This window comes from Oncorhynchus tshawytscha, linkage group LG04 (genome assembly GCF_018296145.1).
Source record: "Oncorhynchus tshawytscha isolate Ot180627B linkage group LG04, Otsh_v2.0, whole genome shotgun sequence".
NCBI classification, from domain to species: Eukaryota; Metazoa; Chordata; class Actinopteri; order Salmoniformes; family Salmonidae; genus Oncorhynchus; species Oncorhynchus tshawytscha.
The window spans coordinates 52,800,597-52,815,563 of NC_056432.1; positions in this window are offsets into that span (position 1 = coordinate 52,800,597).

A 14,967-nucleotide genomic window follows, 5' to 3' on the forward strand; every position below is an offset into this window, starting at 1 on the left:
CATTTTCTACATTGTACAATATTTTACGCTTGGAAGGCATCAGATGAGAAGCTTGTTGCAGTCTGAATTGTTTTAGTTCAAATTTGAAATTGTTGGAGACTGAGGAGACTTGTAACATCAAGGTAGTTAACGAAATAACTTGGCTGACGCTAGCTAGTTCATATTTTTTTATTTACAGTACCAGTCAAAAGTTTGGACACACCTACTCATTCAAGGGCTTTTCTTTATTTGTATTATTTTCTACATTGTATAATAATAGTGAAGACATAACTATGAAATAACACATATGGAATCATGAAGTAACCAAAAGTGTTAAACGAATAAAAAAAATGATAGATTCTTCAAAGTAGCCACCCATTGCCTTGATGACAGCTTTGCACACGCTTGGCATTCTCTCAACCAGCTCATTGAGGTAGTCACCTGGAATGCCTTTCAATTAACAGGTGTACCTTCTTAAAAGTTCATTTGTGGAATTTCTTTCCTTCTTAATGCATTTGAACAAATCAGGTGTGTTGTGACACGGTACGGGGGGTATACAGAATATAGCCCTATTTGGTTAAAAAAACAAGTCCATATTATGGCAGCTCAACTAAGCAAAGAGAAACAACAGTCCATCGTTACTTTACGACATGAAGGTCAGTTAATCTGGAAAATGTCAAGACCTTTGAAAGTTTCTTCAAGTGCAGTCGCAAAAACCATCAAGCTCTATGATGAAACTGGCTATCATGAGGACAGCCAAATATATTTTGATTTGTTTAAAACTTTTTTGGTTAATACATGATTCCATATGTGTTATTTCATAGTTTTGATGTCTTCACTATTATTCTACAATGTAGAAAATAGTACAAATAAAATAAAACCTTGAATGAGTAGGTGTGTCCACATTTTTGACTGATACTGTATATATGCCTTAATTTCTCCAAAATATAAACTCTTAGCTTTCATTTTACACTCAATTTGACATCCTTCTATGAACCTTCATGTTGTTGGTCATGGGTCATTTTACATGGAAATGACCAATTACTATTATGCCGTATTTTAATCACAAATGTAATTTGACCACTACTGAACCATTGACTCATCGCTACTGAGCTTTACTGCATTGTGTAAGAGGGTGGTTGAGGAAGACTGGGTACAGTGAACAAACACACACTGGTCTTCTGGAAGGGACCATTGACCCTTCACAGGAACTCAGGAAGTGAAGGAAGGTCATCTGAGCTGTCCTTTCTGTGACAGAGCATGCCAAAATGGAAGTGTGAGGAGATGGGATAGGTTGATGAGGCCAACCAGACAATCCCCTGGTCCAGGACCAAGAGCATCCCACCAGCCCCTGCCACCTGTCCTTCACCCTCCCTCCGGGATGTGGAGTGGGGGCCTGACAGATGGTGCTGAGGGGCCAACCGGCACCAGAGTCCTGACTGGTGCTTCCCCGATCACCAATCCCCAAGCCCCAGCTCCAATACCGAACCCACTTCCACCCCCCTCCCCTGCCTAAACCCCTAAGCCCCAGAGTTTGTCAGTGCCGCCTGGCTGGTCAAACACAGTCCCTCCCCAAAATGGCTCCCCTGTTTCCTTTCCTCTTTGCTTGGTGCATCAGCAGCTGCCTGGTCTGTTAGCAAATGTTGCTAGCTTAGTGCTAGCGACCTGAAAAGACCTCTGCTCATAGTTCTCTCTAAGGGATTTCTATGCCACTGTCGCAACGCTGGTCCGTCTTTGTAATTAAATACTCAGATAGGAAAGGTTTTTGTGGCTATACGGTAGCTGTTTCTGCAATGGTCAAGAGAAGAGGAAGGAAGAGCTTATTCTCAAAAAATCTGGTTCCATTTGAGTGAAACGTCAATGACCATTTCCCCCAATGGAGGACACCTCAGCTAAGAGGTAAAGCTTATTGATGATATCCAACCCAGTTATGCAATCTCCTCACTTATTTGCACTGCAGGATCTGCACAGGGGGATGGTAGATAATGAATGGGTGGATAATGGCTACAGTAGGCTCTAAATAAATCACACGAGGCTGGCCGTTTGTCATCATGCCATTCTGCCTCCCTGATATTAACATTCAATTAGTTTCAGATAGTAGCAGCCGAGCTCTGTTGACACTCACTCAATCAAAGCCTGTCAGCGACAATTCACAGCCCTCTCAACTCGCTATATCTGGGCTACAAACCAACAAGCCAAGATTACAGCTATGTAGTAGTGTGCTGTACAAGAACGTGAAGGGGACCAATCGAGGAAGTGATTACTCGGCCTAATGGATTTCTCAACCTGCTGGTCGAAATGCAGCGTCAAAGGAACATTTCATCAGTTTGCTCTGAGAGTCGAGGAAGACAGCTCATCATTCAAATCTGATCATATGCACACTGCAAATGATCACTCAGAGGGGAATATGGCCTAAGAGGTGAAGCATATTTCACTGGCGGCGATACCTCACCTGGGGTGCTGAATGACAGAGAGGCTGTTTGCTAGCTGTTGTTAGCTACAGTATGTGAATGATAATAAGCAGCATTGGCTGTCTGCAGTGAGAAAGGGAAAGTGAGATACCTAGTCAGCTGTACAACTGAATGCATTCAACTGAAATGTGTCTTCCGCATTTAACCCAACCCCTCTGAATCAGAGAGATGCGGTGGGCTGCCATAATCGACGTCTAACGTCTTCGGTGCCCGGAGAACAGTGGGTTAACTGCCTTACTCAGTGGTAGTTAGCACAGATGTTGGAGGCTGTATGAACAGGTTGGCGAACCCGGGGAGAATGTGACCCCAGTGACCTCGACCATATGGCCAGAACGAGCCACTGTTTCAGCAATGAGAATATACAGTCATGAGATATTAAGTGATGCAATCCTTACTTTTTTCACCTTTATTTAACCAGGTAGGCCAGTTGAAAACAAGTTCTCATTTACAACTGCGACCTGGCCAAGATAAAGCAAAGCAGTGCGACACAGGCAACAACACAGGGTTACACATGGAATAAACAAATGTACAATCAGTAACACAAAAGATCTATTTACAGTGTGTGCTAATGAGGTAAGATTAGGGAGGTAAGGCAATGAATAGTCATTACAATTCAGCAATTAACACTGGAGTGATAGATGTGCAGAAGATGAATGTGCAAGTAAAGATACTGGGGTGCAAAGGAGCAAAAAAATAAAAATAAGAATATGGGGATGAGGTAGTTGGATGGGCTATTTACAGATGAGCTATGTACAGGTGCAATGATCTGTGAGCTGCTCCGACAGCTGATGCTTAAAGCTAGTGAGGGAGACAGTCTCCAGCTTCAGTGATTTTTGCAATTCGTTCCAGTCATTGGCAGCAGAGAATTGGAAGGAAAGGCGGCCAATGGAGGAATTGGTTTTGGAGGTGACCAGTGAAATACACCTGCTGGAGCGCGTGCTACGGGTGGGTGCTGCTATAGTGACCAGTGAGCTGAGATAAGACGGGGCTTTACCGAGCAAAAACTTAGATGACCTGGAGCCAGTGGGTTTGGCAACAAATATGAAGCGAGGGCCAGCCAACAAGAGCATACAGGTCGCAGTGGTGGGTAGTATATGGGGCTTTGGTGACAAAACGGATAGCACTGTGATAGACTGCATCCAATTTGCTGAGTAGAGTGTTGGAGGCTATTTTGTAAATGACGTCGCTGAAGTGAAAGATCGGTAGGATAGTCAGTTTTACGAGGGTATGTTTGGCAGCATGAGCGAAGGATGCTTTGTTGCAAAATAGGAAGGAAATTCTAGATTTAACTTTGGATAGGAGATGCTTAATGTGAGTCTGGAAGGAGAGTTTACAGTCTAACCAGACACCTAGGTATTTGTAGTTGTCCACATATTCTAAGTCAGAACCGTCCAGAGTAGTGATGCTGGACGGGCGGACAGGTGCGGGCAGCGATCGGTTGAAGAGCATGCATTTAGTTTTACTATCATTTAAGAGCAGTTGGAGGCCACGGAAGGAGAGTTGTATGGCATTGAAGCTCGTCTGGAGCTTAGTTAACACAGTGTTCAAAGAAGGGCCAGAAGTATACAGAATGGTGTCGTCTGCGTAGAGGTGGATCAGAGACACACCAGCAGCAAGAACGACATCATTGATATATACAGAGAAAAGAGTCGGCCCGAGAATTGAACCCTGTGATACCCCCATAGAGACTGCCAGAGGTCCGGACCACAGGCTCTCCGATTTGACACACTGAACTCTGTCTGAGAAGTAGTTTGTGAACCAGGCGAGGCAGTCATTTGAGAAACCAAGGCTGTTGAGTCTGCCGATAAGAATGTGGTGATTGACAGAGTATTAAGCCTTGGCCAGGTCGATGAATACGGCTGCACAGTATTGTCTTTTGTCGATGGCAGTTATGATATCGTTTAGGACCTTGAGTGTGGCGGAGGGGCACCCATGACCAGCTCGGAAACCAGATTGCATAGCGGAGAAGGTACGGTGGGATTCGAAATGGTCGGTGATCTGTTTGTTAACTTGGCTTTCGAAGACCTTAGAAAGGCAGGGTAGGATAGATATAGGTCTGTAACAGTTTGGGTCTAGAGTGTCTCCCCCTTTGAAGAGGGGGATGACCGCAGTAGCTTTCCAATCTTTGGGGATCTCAGACGATACGAAAGAGAGGTTTGAACAGGCTAGTAATAGGGGTTGCAAAACTTGTGGTGGATAATTTTAGAAAGTGAGGGTCCAGATTGTCTAGCCCAGCTGATTTGTAGGGATCCAGATTTTGCAACTCTTTTAGAACATTAGCTATCTGGATTTGGGTGGAGAAATGGGGAGGCTTGGGCAAGTTGCCGTAAGGCATAATCTATGGTAGGATGTGAATACAGTGGAGGTAAACCTAGGCATTGAGTGACGATGAGAGAGGTTTTGTCACTAGAGACACCAATTAAACCAGGTGAGGTCACCGCATGTGTGGGAGGTGGAACAAAAGGTGAGGGAGACAGGCATATTGAGCAGGGCTGGAGGCTCTGCAGTGAAATAAGATAATAATCACTAACCAAAACAGCAATGGACAAGACATATTGACATTAGGGAGAGGCATGCGTAGCCAAGTGATCATAGGGACCAGTGAGTAGCTAGGCGAGCTATGCCTATAGCTTACAATAGCATACTACACACTGGTAAAGCAAAGGGTACAGTGATCAAACACACACTGGTCTTCTGGAAGGGACCATTGAACCTTCACAGGAACTCAGGAAGTGAAGGAAGGTCATCTGAGCTGTCCTTTCTGTGACAGAGCAGATCCTTTCAAAGATCCAAAGACTATGTCTTGTGTCCGTTGTTACATACTAGCCCGATTATTTATTACAGGATCACTTAAAGCACTGTTATAGATAGGCATGTTTGCCAATTACCATGCCTAACTATTTGGTTGTTGATATGAATGCCTGTGTGCTCTCTAAATGCATCTCAACATTAAGAGCCCAAGAGGCTCTTTAAAAGACCATCTAATAGGAGAATAAACACAAACGTGTATGATGTAGGCTTCCCCTCCCATCTCGTCCATCCCCACATCTTCACTCATTAGGCTGCTATTACCCTTAACAATAGACCATACAGAAGCACATACGATCACAACAAACACGTCTCATTATCCTGGAAGAGAACACACACTAAACCCGTCTCAAAACACGTTTAATGAGCAGCACAATCTAGCCTACAGAGCAGAGTAGATGCATTAGCAAACAAAACCAAAGGGTTTGATTGGGCAATTAGGCTGTGTCCGAATACCTATACTTGCGTTCTAAATAGTAGGCTTTTTTTGGTGAGCAAAAATAGAAAATTAGCCTAGAAACCATGTCAGGATTTTGTGTGTTCATTCAAAAAGCTAGCCTGTATTCTGCTCTCAGATGTCAGGGCTGCAATAGGGAAAGCCAGCCTAAACTTCAGCTGTGGAAACTCTCAAAGCAAATATATTATTTAGCTTCCCTCTGTGATGTGAATAAAGCAACAACAACAACAAAAATCACCCTCGTAGAGCAAGATCGTTTACACTTTACAGTATGATCAAAATGACATTTTATTACGTTGACACCTGGATTTGTTTAATAGGGGTGTTTGGCTTCCCATGCTCCTCCATCAAAATGTCTCACTCTAAAGTGCTACCAATATGAAACCATTATACTGTGTCTTGGTTTGCACTATCAGTGAACTAAAGTCAACACCTCAACAGCATATGCTCTTTTTTCCCCTCGGCATAACGCTGATCCTATAAATCAAACAGCTTCCACAGAAACCCTGTGTGAGGGCAGAATGTAAATCAAGAGAGACTTTTTTTAATAACCTTGAAGAAACGGGTTTGTAGAGCTCTCCCGAGAACTCCATGTGAGGCACAGAGGTAGACATGTTAGGAAATGCCAACGTATACTTCGAACCTCGTTAGTCAAAGATCAGCAAACAGTTCCTTCGACTGCTCTGGCAGTTCTCCAATAAATCCACCAGCCAAGTGCCTTGTTCAAATAGTGAGCTCTCGCAGGCGTTTGAACTTGATTTTCAGACCTGAAATCACTCTGACTCAGACTCAATTCACAGGGGCTAAAAGCACACTGAAAAGACCAGTGTGCACGACGCTGAAGTTGAATCTGTGATGATGCGGCTCGACACGGTTGAGCGCTCTGCAGTAGCTGAGTATAGCAGGAAAGGCAGACTGGCACCATCCATGCTACTATGAATAACTTTTAGAAGTCAAAGGGGGCTAAACAAACAAATGGTGTGCTTGGAGTTCCTTAAGTCCCATACCTTTCAAGGCCAAGCACAACATGAATATTACATTTAAATCAGACTCTTGCCATGTTGAGGACACACTTAAATCACACAACCCACACGGATGCGCATGGGCACCCAAACACACACTCATTCGGCACACTTTACCACGGTCTAGGAAAACAAAAATGTCTTCCCTATATCTAGACTACATCTTTGTTTTTCATTACTATATCCCAAGGACTCCCCCCCCTAATTCAATGAATGCCAACGCACCACATTCCCAACGATCAACCCACAGGATCTCTTTGAGCATTGCTTCAGTTGATTAGATCAACGCACTCCCAGTCCTTTCTCATGTAACACTCCGCTTTGCTATGTATCCAATGATTGCCACTCAATGAACATTAATATTCGGAGGGATGAGACACATACGTCGAGGCAGAATCTACAAAGTGAACAGAATCCAATTACCTCAACCAGGGGGTAAGTATCTGGTTGTGGATCTGGAGCTCACACAGCCCAGGTAATTGGAGGGACACTGAGGCATGCTACACAGGAACCTGAAATAATTCCTCAACAATGGGATCCCACCGCTCACATCCCTACCTTGGTGCTTTAAATGTATTCAAGACCGTCAATGTCCATGAACCATCTGGCTCTATCTAGCAGGCTCCCAGTCCAGCTAGCCTCCCCGGAGATACCAAAAAGTCTCCTCTCATGGCCGTCTCATCTTGCATTGATGATATTGCCAAGTTGGTGGCTGAGACAGGGATAGAGGAAGTATCAGTTTTACAGACAGCACATGACACATGTCGATACCACATCAGCATTCAGGAGACAAAAGCACCTATTATGAGCAGAATCACAGGAAATAGTGGTGTGGAGGCTGTGCTTTGGCAAAGTGTGTAGGGTGGTATCCTGCCTGGTTGGCCCTGTCCCGGGGGTATCGTCAGACGTGGCCACAGTGTCTCCCAACCCCTCCTGATTCAGCCTCCAGTATTTCTGCTGCAATAGTTTATGTGTCAGGGGCTAGGGTCAGTCTGTTATATCTGCAGTATTTCTCCTGTCTTATACTGTGTCCTGTGTGAATTTAACCTCCACGGGATCAGTGTCCCTATACCGGGACGGTTGAGCTAACGTGCCCTAATGCAATTAGCATGACGTTGTAAGTAACAAGAACATTTCCCAGGACATAGACATGTATTATATGGGCAGAAAGCTTAAATTCTTGTTAATCTAACTGCACTGTCCAATTTACTGTAGCTATTACAGTGAAAAAACACCATGCTATTGTTTGAGGAGTGCACAACAACAACAAAAACTTATCACGGCAAATGGTTTGATACATTCACCTCTGAAGGTAAATAATGTGCTTACATTCAGTAATCTTGCTCTGATTTGTCATCCTGAGGGTCCCAGAGATAAAAATGTAGCATAGTTTCGTTTCAAATGTAGGGAACTGGCCATCTAGATGTGTGAAAGTTAGTGTATAAGCTAATGATCCATCATGTATGACATTCCTGGGAGTGTGTAAACTTAAAATGTTGTATTACCATATAATGTTTGTATGTTCTCTATAGTTATGTACTTGAAAATGTATCAATTGACCAATTCGGCACATTTGGGCAGACTTGATACAAAATATTGTCCAGTATTGCAATGCTTCACTGGACCAATCTGAAACTTTGCACACACACTCTAAATTGTGCCTAAACTACAATATTATACGATGGCCTTTCCCTTGCATTTCAAAGATGGAACAAAAAAAATGTGAAAATGCATGTTTTTTTGTTTGTATTATATTTTACCAGGTCTAATGCGTTATATTCTCCTACATTAATTTCACATTTCCACAAACTTCAAAAAGTGTTTCCTTTCAAATGGTATCAAGAATATGCATATCCTTGCTTCAGGTCCTGAGCTACAGGCAATTAGATTTGGGAATGTCATTTTAGGCAAAAATTGAAAAAGGGTCAGATCTTTAGAGGCTTTAGGTTTGCTCCCTCTAATTCTCTCTCTCTCCCTCTCCCTCTCCCTCTCCCTCCCCGAGGACCTGTCCTGGGACCATGCCTCAGGACTACCTGGCCTGATGACTCCTTGCTGTCCCCAGTCCACCTGGTCGTGCTGCTGCTCCAGTTTCAACTGTTCTGCCTGTGGCTATGGAACCCTGACCTGTTTACCGGACGTGCTACCTGTCCCAGACCTGCTGTTTTCAACTCTCTCTCTCTACCGCACCTGCTGTCTCGAACTCTGAATGCTCGGCTATGAAAAGTCAACTGACATTTACTCCTGAGGTGCTGACCTGTTGCAACCTCCACAACCACTGTGATTATTATTATTTGACCCTGCTGGTCATCTATAAACGTTTGAACATCTTGGCCTTGTACTGTTACAATCTCCACCTGTCACAGCCAGAAGAGGACTGGCCACCCCTCAGAACCTGGTTCCTCTCTAGGTTTCTTGCTAGGTTCCTTTTTCTAGGGAGTTTTTCCAAACCACCATGCTTCAACATTTGCATTGCTTGCTGTTTGGGGTTTTAGGCTGGGTTTCTGTATATCACTTTGTGACATCGGCTGATGTAAAAAGGTGCTTTATAAATACATTTGATTGATTGAATTCCCATAGCAACAACACAGAAATCTAGGCCTCGTTTGCTAAAATAGACCAAATTAGTAACTTGTTCTTATCCACAGTCCATCAGTGCTGTTTTTGTTTTCTTATGTGGTGCTCACTGTGGCACTTGGCATCTGAGAGATGCAGCAGTCTGGAAAATTGGAAAACAGCAGCTGGGATTTCTGTCCCGTCAATTAATATTCGTGCTCTAGAAAATCAGAGGTGATGAATTTAACACACTTGATCAAATCGATAATTTTAGTGGACAGAGTGAAAGAGAATAAAGAAGAAAACACAAGAATACACATTCATTTTAACCTAGCCAGTCCTCAGACTGCTGAAGAGATAATGCTGCAATTCCTCAAATATGAGAGCTTCAAGATCTCTTGCATCCCTATTTTTGGCAAAGAACCAAATGTGCCTGTGATGGAACTCTTGCATGTAGTACCCTTCCTAGGGCAGCCATCCTCTCCAGTCTCCACAGCTGCTCAGAGTATGTACCACACACTTAACCAAATGAGAAAGGAAAAAGGCTTCCCCCAAATGACTTCCTGTTGAAAACGGAGAAGGACAAACACTGATGAGGGTCTCGAAGCCTCGATTAGTTCAGCATGCCAGAGTGTCTGAGGGTGGAGGGATGGAATTCAATCCAACTCCACATCCAGATGAAAAGTAATCTGAGTCAACACAGAGATTTATTTTGCCCACACAGGATCAGTGATTGGGGCCTCCCATCCACCCTTCCAGGAGTCATTAGAAGGCATTGGTGCAGGCATACATCACAGGAGCTGGGGGTGAGAGACTGACAGGGGCTGTAGCAAGGGGTGTATTACTGAGAAAAATAGTGGGTCTTACTAGGAGTATTCCATACCGTACGTGACATGAGGGGTGTTGGACCCATTTGTCCCGTCCCACTCTCAACTACATGGTAGATGAAGATTGCTACCGGCTCCATACCCCAGTGAGTTCTACCCCCCATCACCATCACCCTCTGTCAGAGGACAAAGCAGATGGAGGATATGCTTCCCTCCCTCTCCCCTTCTACCTCAAAATGGACACAAAGCACACGCACGCACCCATGCATACTAATATCATTGTAGCTATCACAATACAAGTTCCTCTTATTAAACATGGGGGGGCCCTTTCCTTGCTCTTGTTGGTTTTTCAAATAGCACTTATGCAGATGGGAGAACCCTCTGGCTTGGTGAGAAAGTCAATGATGCACCATAAGCATTCAAATGCATTCAGTCACTGGCAGTTATAATGTCTAACGTCAATTTTTTTCTGATGCTGGTGGTGCCCACATGCATTTCTAAGCAGCCATAAAAGACATACATGCATCAATACACAAGTCAATTAAGCCCCAGTTACAGCTGATGCCACCATTGGGCCAGATGGTATGGGACATCCTCTGCGACAGCCAATCATAAATCACAGCACTTAGGGGTGGGGTTGCCCCCGCAGAAAGGCTCTGTAAGAATCTAACCTTGTCTAAGTATAGTCACATAAGATACATCTCAGATTGATATGGTCATTGGATAGGGCTGGGAATTGCCAGGGACTTCACAATACGATATTATCACAATACCTTACAGTGCCTTCAGAAAGTATTCACACCCTTTTGACTTTTTCCATTTTTGTTGTGTTACAAAGTGGGATTAAAATTGATTTGAAAAAATACTCAAGAGGTGAAGTAAAAATCCAACATTTGTTACGAATTAATCAAATAAAAAAACAAATACATTGTGATTAGATAAGTATTCAAACATGTTAGAATCACTGTTGGCAACAATTACAGCTGTGAGTCTTTCTGGGTAAGTCTCTAAGAGCTTTCCACACCTGGATTGTGCAACATTTGCCCATTTTTCTTTTCAAAATTCTTCAACCTCTGTCAAATTAGTTGTTGATCATTGCTAGACAACCATTTTCAGGCCTTGCCATAGATTTTCAAGCAGATTTAAGTCAAAACTGTAACTCGGCCACTCAGGAATATTCCCTGTCTTCTTGGTAAGCAACTCCAGTGTATATTTGGTCTGAACCAGAGTGAGTCCATGCAACTTATTATGTGACCTAAGTACATTTTTACTCCTGAACTTATTTAGGCTTGCCATAACAATGGGGTTGAATACTTATTGACTCAAGACATTTCAGCTTTTCATTTTTAATGAATTGGTAAATAAAAATCTAAAAACACAATTCCACTTTGACATTATGGGGTATTGACAAAAGAAAATCTACAATTAATCCATTTTAAATTCAGGCTGTAACACTTTTTTTTTTTAAGTCAAGGGGTGTGAATACTTTCTGAAGGCACTGTAGTATTGCGATTCAATACTGTGATTTTATTGCAATTCCATGGTCCAAACATATTGCTCACCATATGTCTGCTGCAGAGAGGAGAGCCATGAGATAACGAGTTTTGATCAGTCATGGGAAAAAAAGTGCTGAAAAAATGCCTTGTCTCCCTATTTAAAAAGAAGACGGAGAACAAATTCTGAAGGAAAAACACTGGTGTTTTGGTGCAGGTACAGCCAACTAGCAAAAACATTTTATTGAGATATTGTCAAAACGATACGATACTATATACTGTCAAAAATAATATCCCGACACGTAACTCTAATTATTTTTTCCCACATCACTATCATTGGATGATGTATCATTTTTCCTTTGCCGGATCAGGACACAAGCAATATTCAGAGCTGCAAACACAAACACTTTCTACCCAACAATGCACCTACTGAAAAGTTTAAAAAATATATTTTTAGAGATTTTCTCATATGACTTCCTCTGAGCTCAAGTCAAAAGGTACAGACATTTAGCAGAGATCTGAAAGGGAGATTGGGCGAAAAGAGAGGTTTGTTCACTCACCCTTTTCTGGTCTTCCAGGCCGTGCATCACAGGTTTCTTCCTCTGGTGATGCTGTGGGGATGCTTCTGCTCCTGATTCCATTTTCTCTTCCTTCTACAATATCCAACTGTCGCGTCTTTGTTCAAAAATATCCTCTCCAAGAAACAAAAATACTTGCTTATTCCAAAGTCCTTCAAACCCCCCCCACTCTTTCATCCAAAATCACTATTGGTCCAACAACTTTGTGTGAGAAAAGAAAACACCCAACAAGCTATCTCATGGGGGTATGTCCTGGGTGGAGCTAGCTCAGTCAGTTATGTCGTCACTCCATGGCTCTCGGCTGCAGTTTTTAGCCCACTGAGGCTGACCCAGACTGAACATCAGGGGATAGAAGCAGGGGCCCTGAGATCCGGTGCCCCAGAACCATGGTGGCCCTCTCTCCTCAAGCCTTCACCCAGAGCGAAAACCTCTAATCTCCTCCCTGGATATGATCATGGCTCCCTATTCACACAGGGCCAACATTCCTCCATTGTAAAATCACTGGAAGGATTCCAGTTTCGAAACCCCCCAGTTTGTAAAAAACAAAAAAATAAGAGAATAGGAGAAAAATGTAATACCACTGATGCTGTTTCAAATTCACAGGCCCCTGAAGAGTCTGGTATCCTGATTGGGAGCAAGTGCGTGTGTGTGTTTTAGAAAAAGAAAACAGAGTTCAATTGAAGTTACGGTGTCAAGAGGGGGTGAATTTTTGGGGCCAACGCATCTCAAGAGCCCTGTAAAGTCTGCTGGATTAACCTGTGATATAGTCACCAAACTATTCCCTTTGCACAACGGGATGGGTCAAAAGAAAAGTTTAACCAGGCTGCCAATTAGACAACAGCATGGAACAATATTCTACAGCAGGGATGGGATGGCCCCTTTTTATTTAGGAACTCAGTCGGGGTCTCAGAATAGTAGAATACACAATGTGCCTTTTTGAAATGTGGTTCATTTTACATCCATCACTGACCTTCATTCAATTAGCATGTCAGCAAAAAAATGTAGACTGGTAAATTAGTCTAGCCAGCTATGTGAATGTGTAGTAATCATGATTGAATTGGCAAAATGAGTAGAATTGCATGAAAATAGTTATAAAATTGTAATATTTTCTCTCAGTCCCATGGCAAAATGTGTAGAATAGCAGAACACTTGCTTTAAAAGTGCAACATTTTCTCTACGCCCCATGGCTTAATGTGTAGAATTGCAGGAAATGAACTGTAAAACTTAACATTGTTTTCTCTCTGCATGTGTGGGTATGGATGTCGGTACACAGACCGGTGAGTCACTGTGGACACTTGTGACTAGTTCAGCTGTTTTTGTGGCCACCACCCCATCAAAATCGCCCATTATGTTACTTGCAAATGTATAGGCTACATGCACTCAATTATTGATGAACGCTGAAATGTATCTTGAAGAATACACAATAATGTCAGACAATAAAGTGTCAATGATATGAATACTATACTTATACTACATTGGAAGTAACTGCATAAATTGCTGACAAGAAATCAAATAAGGCTGGTAGGCTACTAACTGAGGTCTAGGCTGGCTACCTTAGAATGTTATATAAAAAAATATAAAAAACATAATGCATGAGTTTTCCGTTTTTCAGTATGAAATGGCAGCTTCTCGAGCTTCATATAAACCAAAAGCGAGAGTTGTATTGGGCATGTGCATAGTGCGTAGCTAGCAGAATGCAATAGTTATATAGTGTATTAAACTAACGATTGTAGCTAAATCAGTTATGCAAAGCAAGCCCTCGACAATTTCTGCACAAACATTTCCAAAATAATAAACACAAAACATACAAGAAGCATATGGATGATGGTATATCACCCTGCAGAAACCCTGCTAAGGCAGGTGCTGCATTTCCTTTACTCTGACATGGGGTCGCTCACCAAAATTAAAGGTGGAAAATAAACTATGGAAAGCTGTTGAAATAGACGTAACCTAACTAAAAATCATAAAAATAGATGGAATTTAAGTAAAATGTTAGGAGTATCTACTCACCCAACACATCAGCAGCGAATGTAATGTTTCCCTTCAAGGACGAACTGCTCCCTACAGCACGTCACTCGCTACCTTCTTCTTTCCCTTTCCTCCTTGAACAGCCAGTGCATGCTTCGCTTTGCTCAGCAAAGTCCCACTCTCTCCTCAATCGATAACATCACGTCACGTCACTGGACCCGCGCGCCCAATGCGCCCAGCGTTTTCTCCACCAGCTCCCCTGCGCCATCCGTTTCCATGGATACTGACAGATAGAATGGTTTTGGTGACACCTAGCGACATTGTATCGAATGTCTCATGCCGAGAGCCAATCTGTGCAAATTGTATCACAAATTGTATCTCCCAGTCTCCCTCTGAGTAAATGCACAAAATAAAACACCAATCCCAATTAATCGTTAAAAAAATGACATTGGTGCCATAACGTTTTAGTATTTTATGGTGATATATGTATGATATACTTTTTACTTCGTTCAATTTTTTCTCCAACAAATTGAAACGGAATGTTATCGTCTGCTAGTCTGCATGTATGCATGATTATGGTAACACTTTACAGAATGGCTACATCGATATGGTACTAGAAACTATGGTACTATTATATAAGTATATTGTGGGTACTTTATATTAGAGATTGGTGGGCTCATTCTAATAGCTGGAATGGAGTTTTGGAACGGAATCAAACATGTGGTTTCCTTATGTCTGAGGTGTTTGACTCCGTTTTAAAACAACATTCCAGCCATTACAATGAGCCCGTCCTGATATAGATCCTCGAACC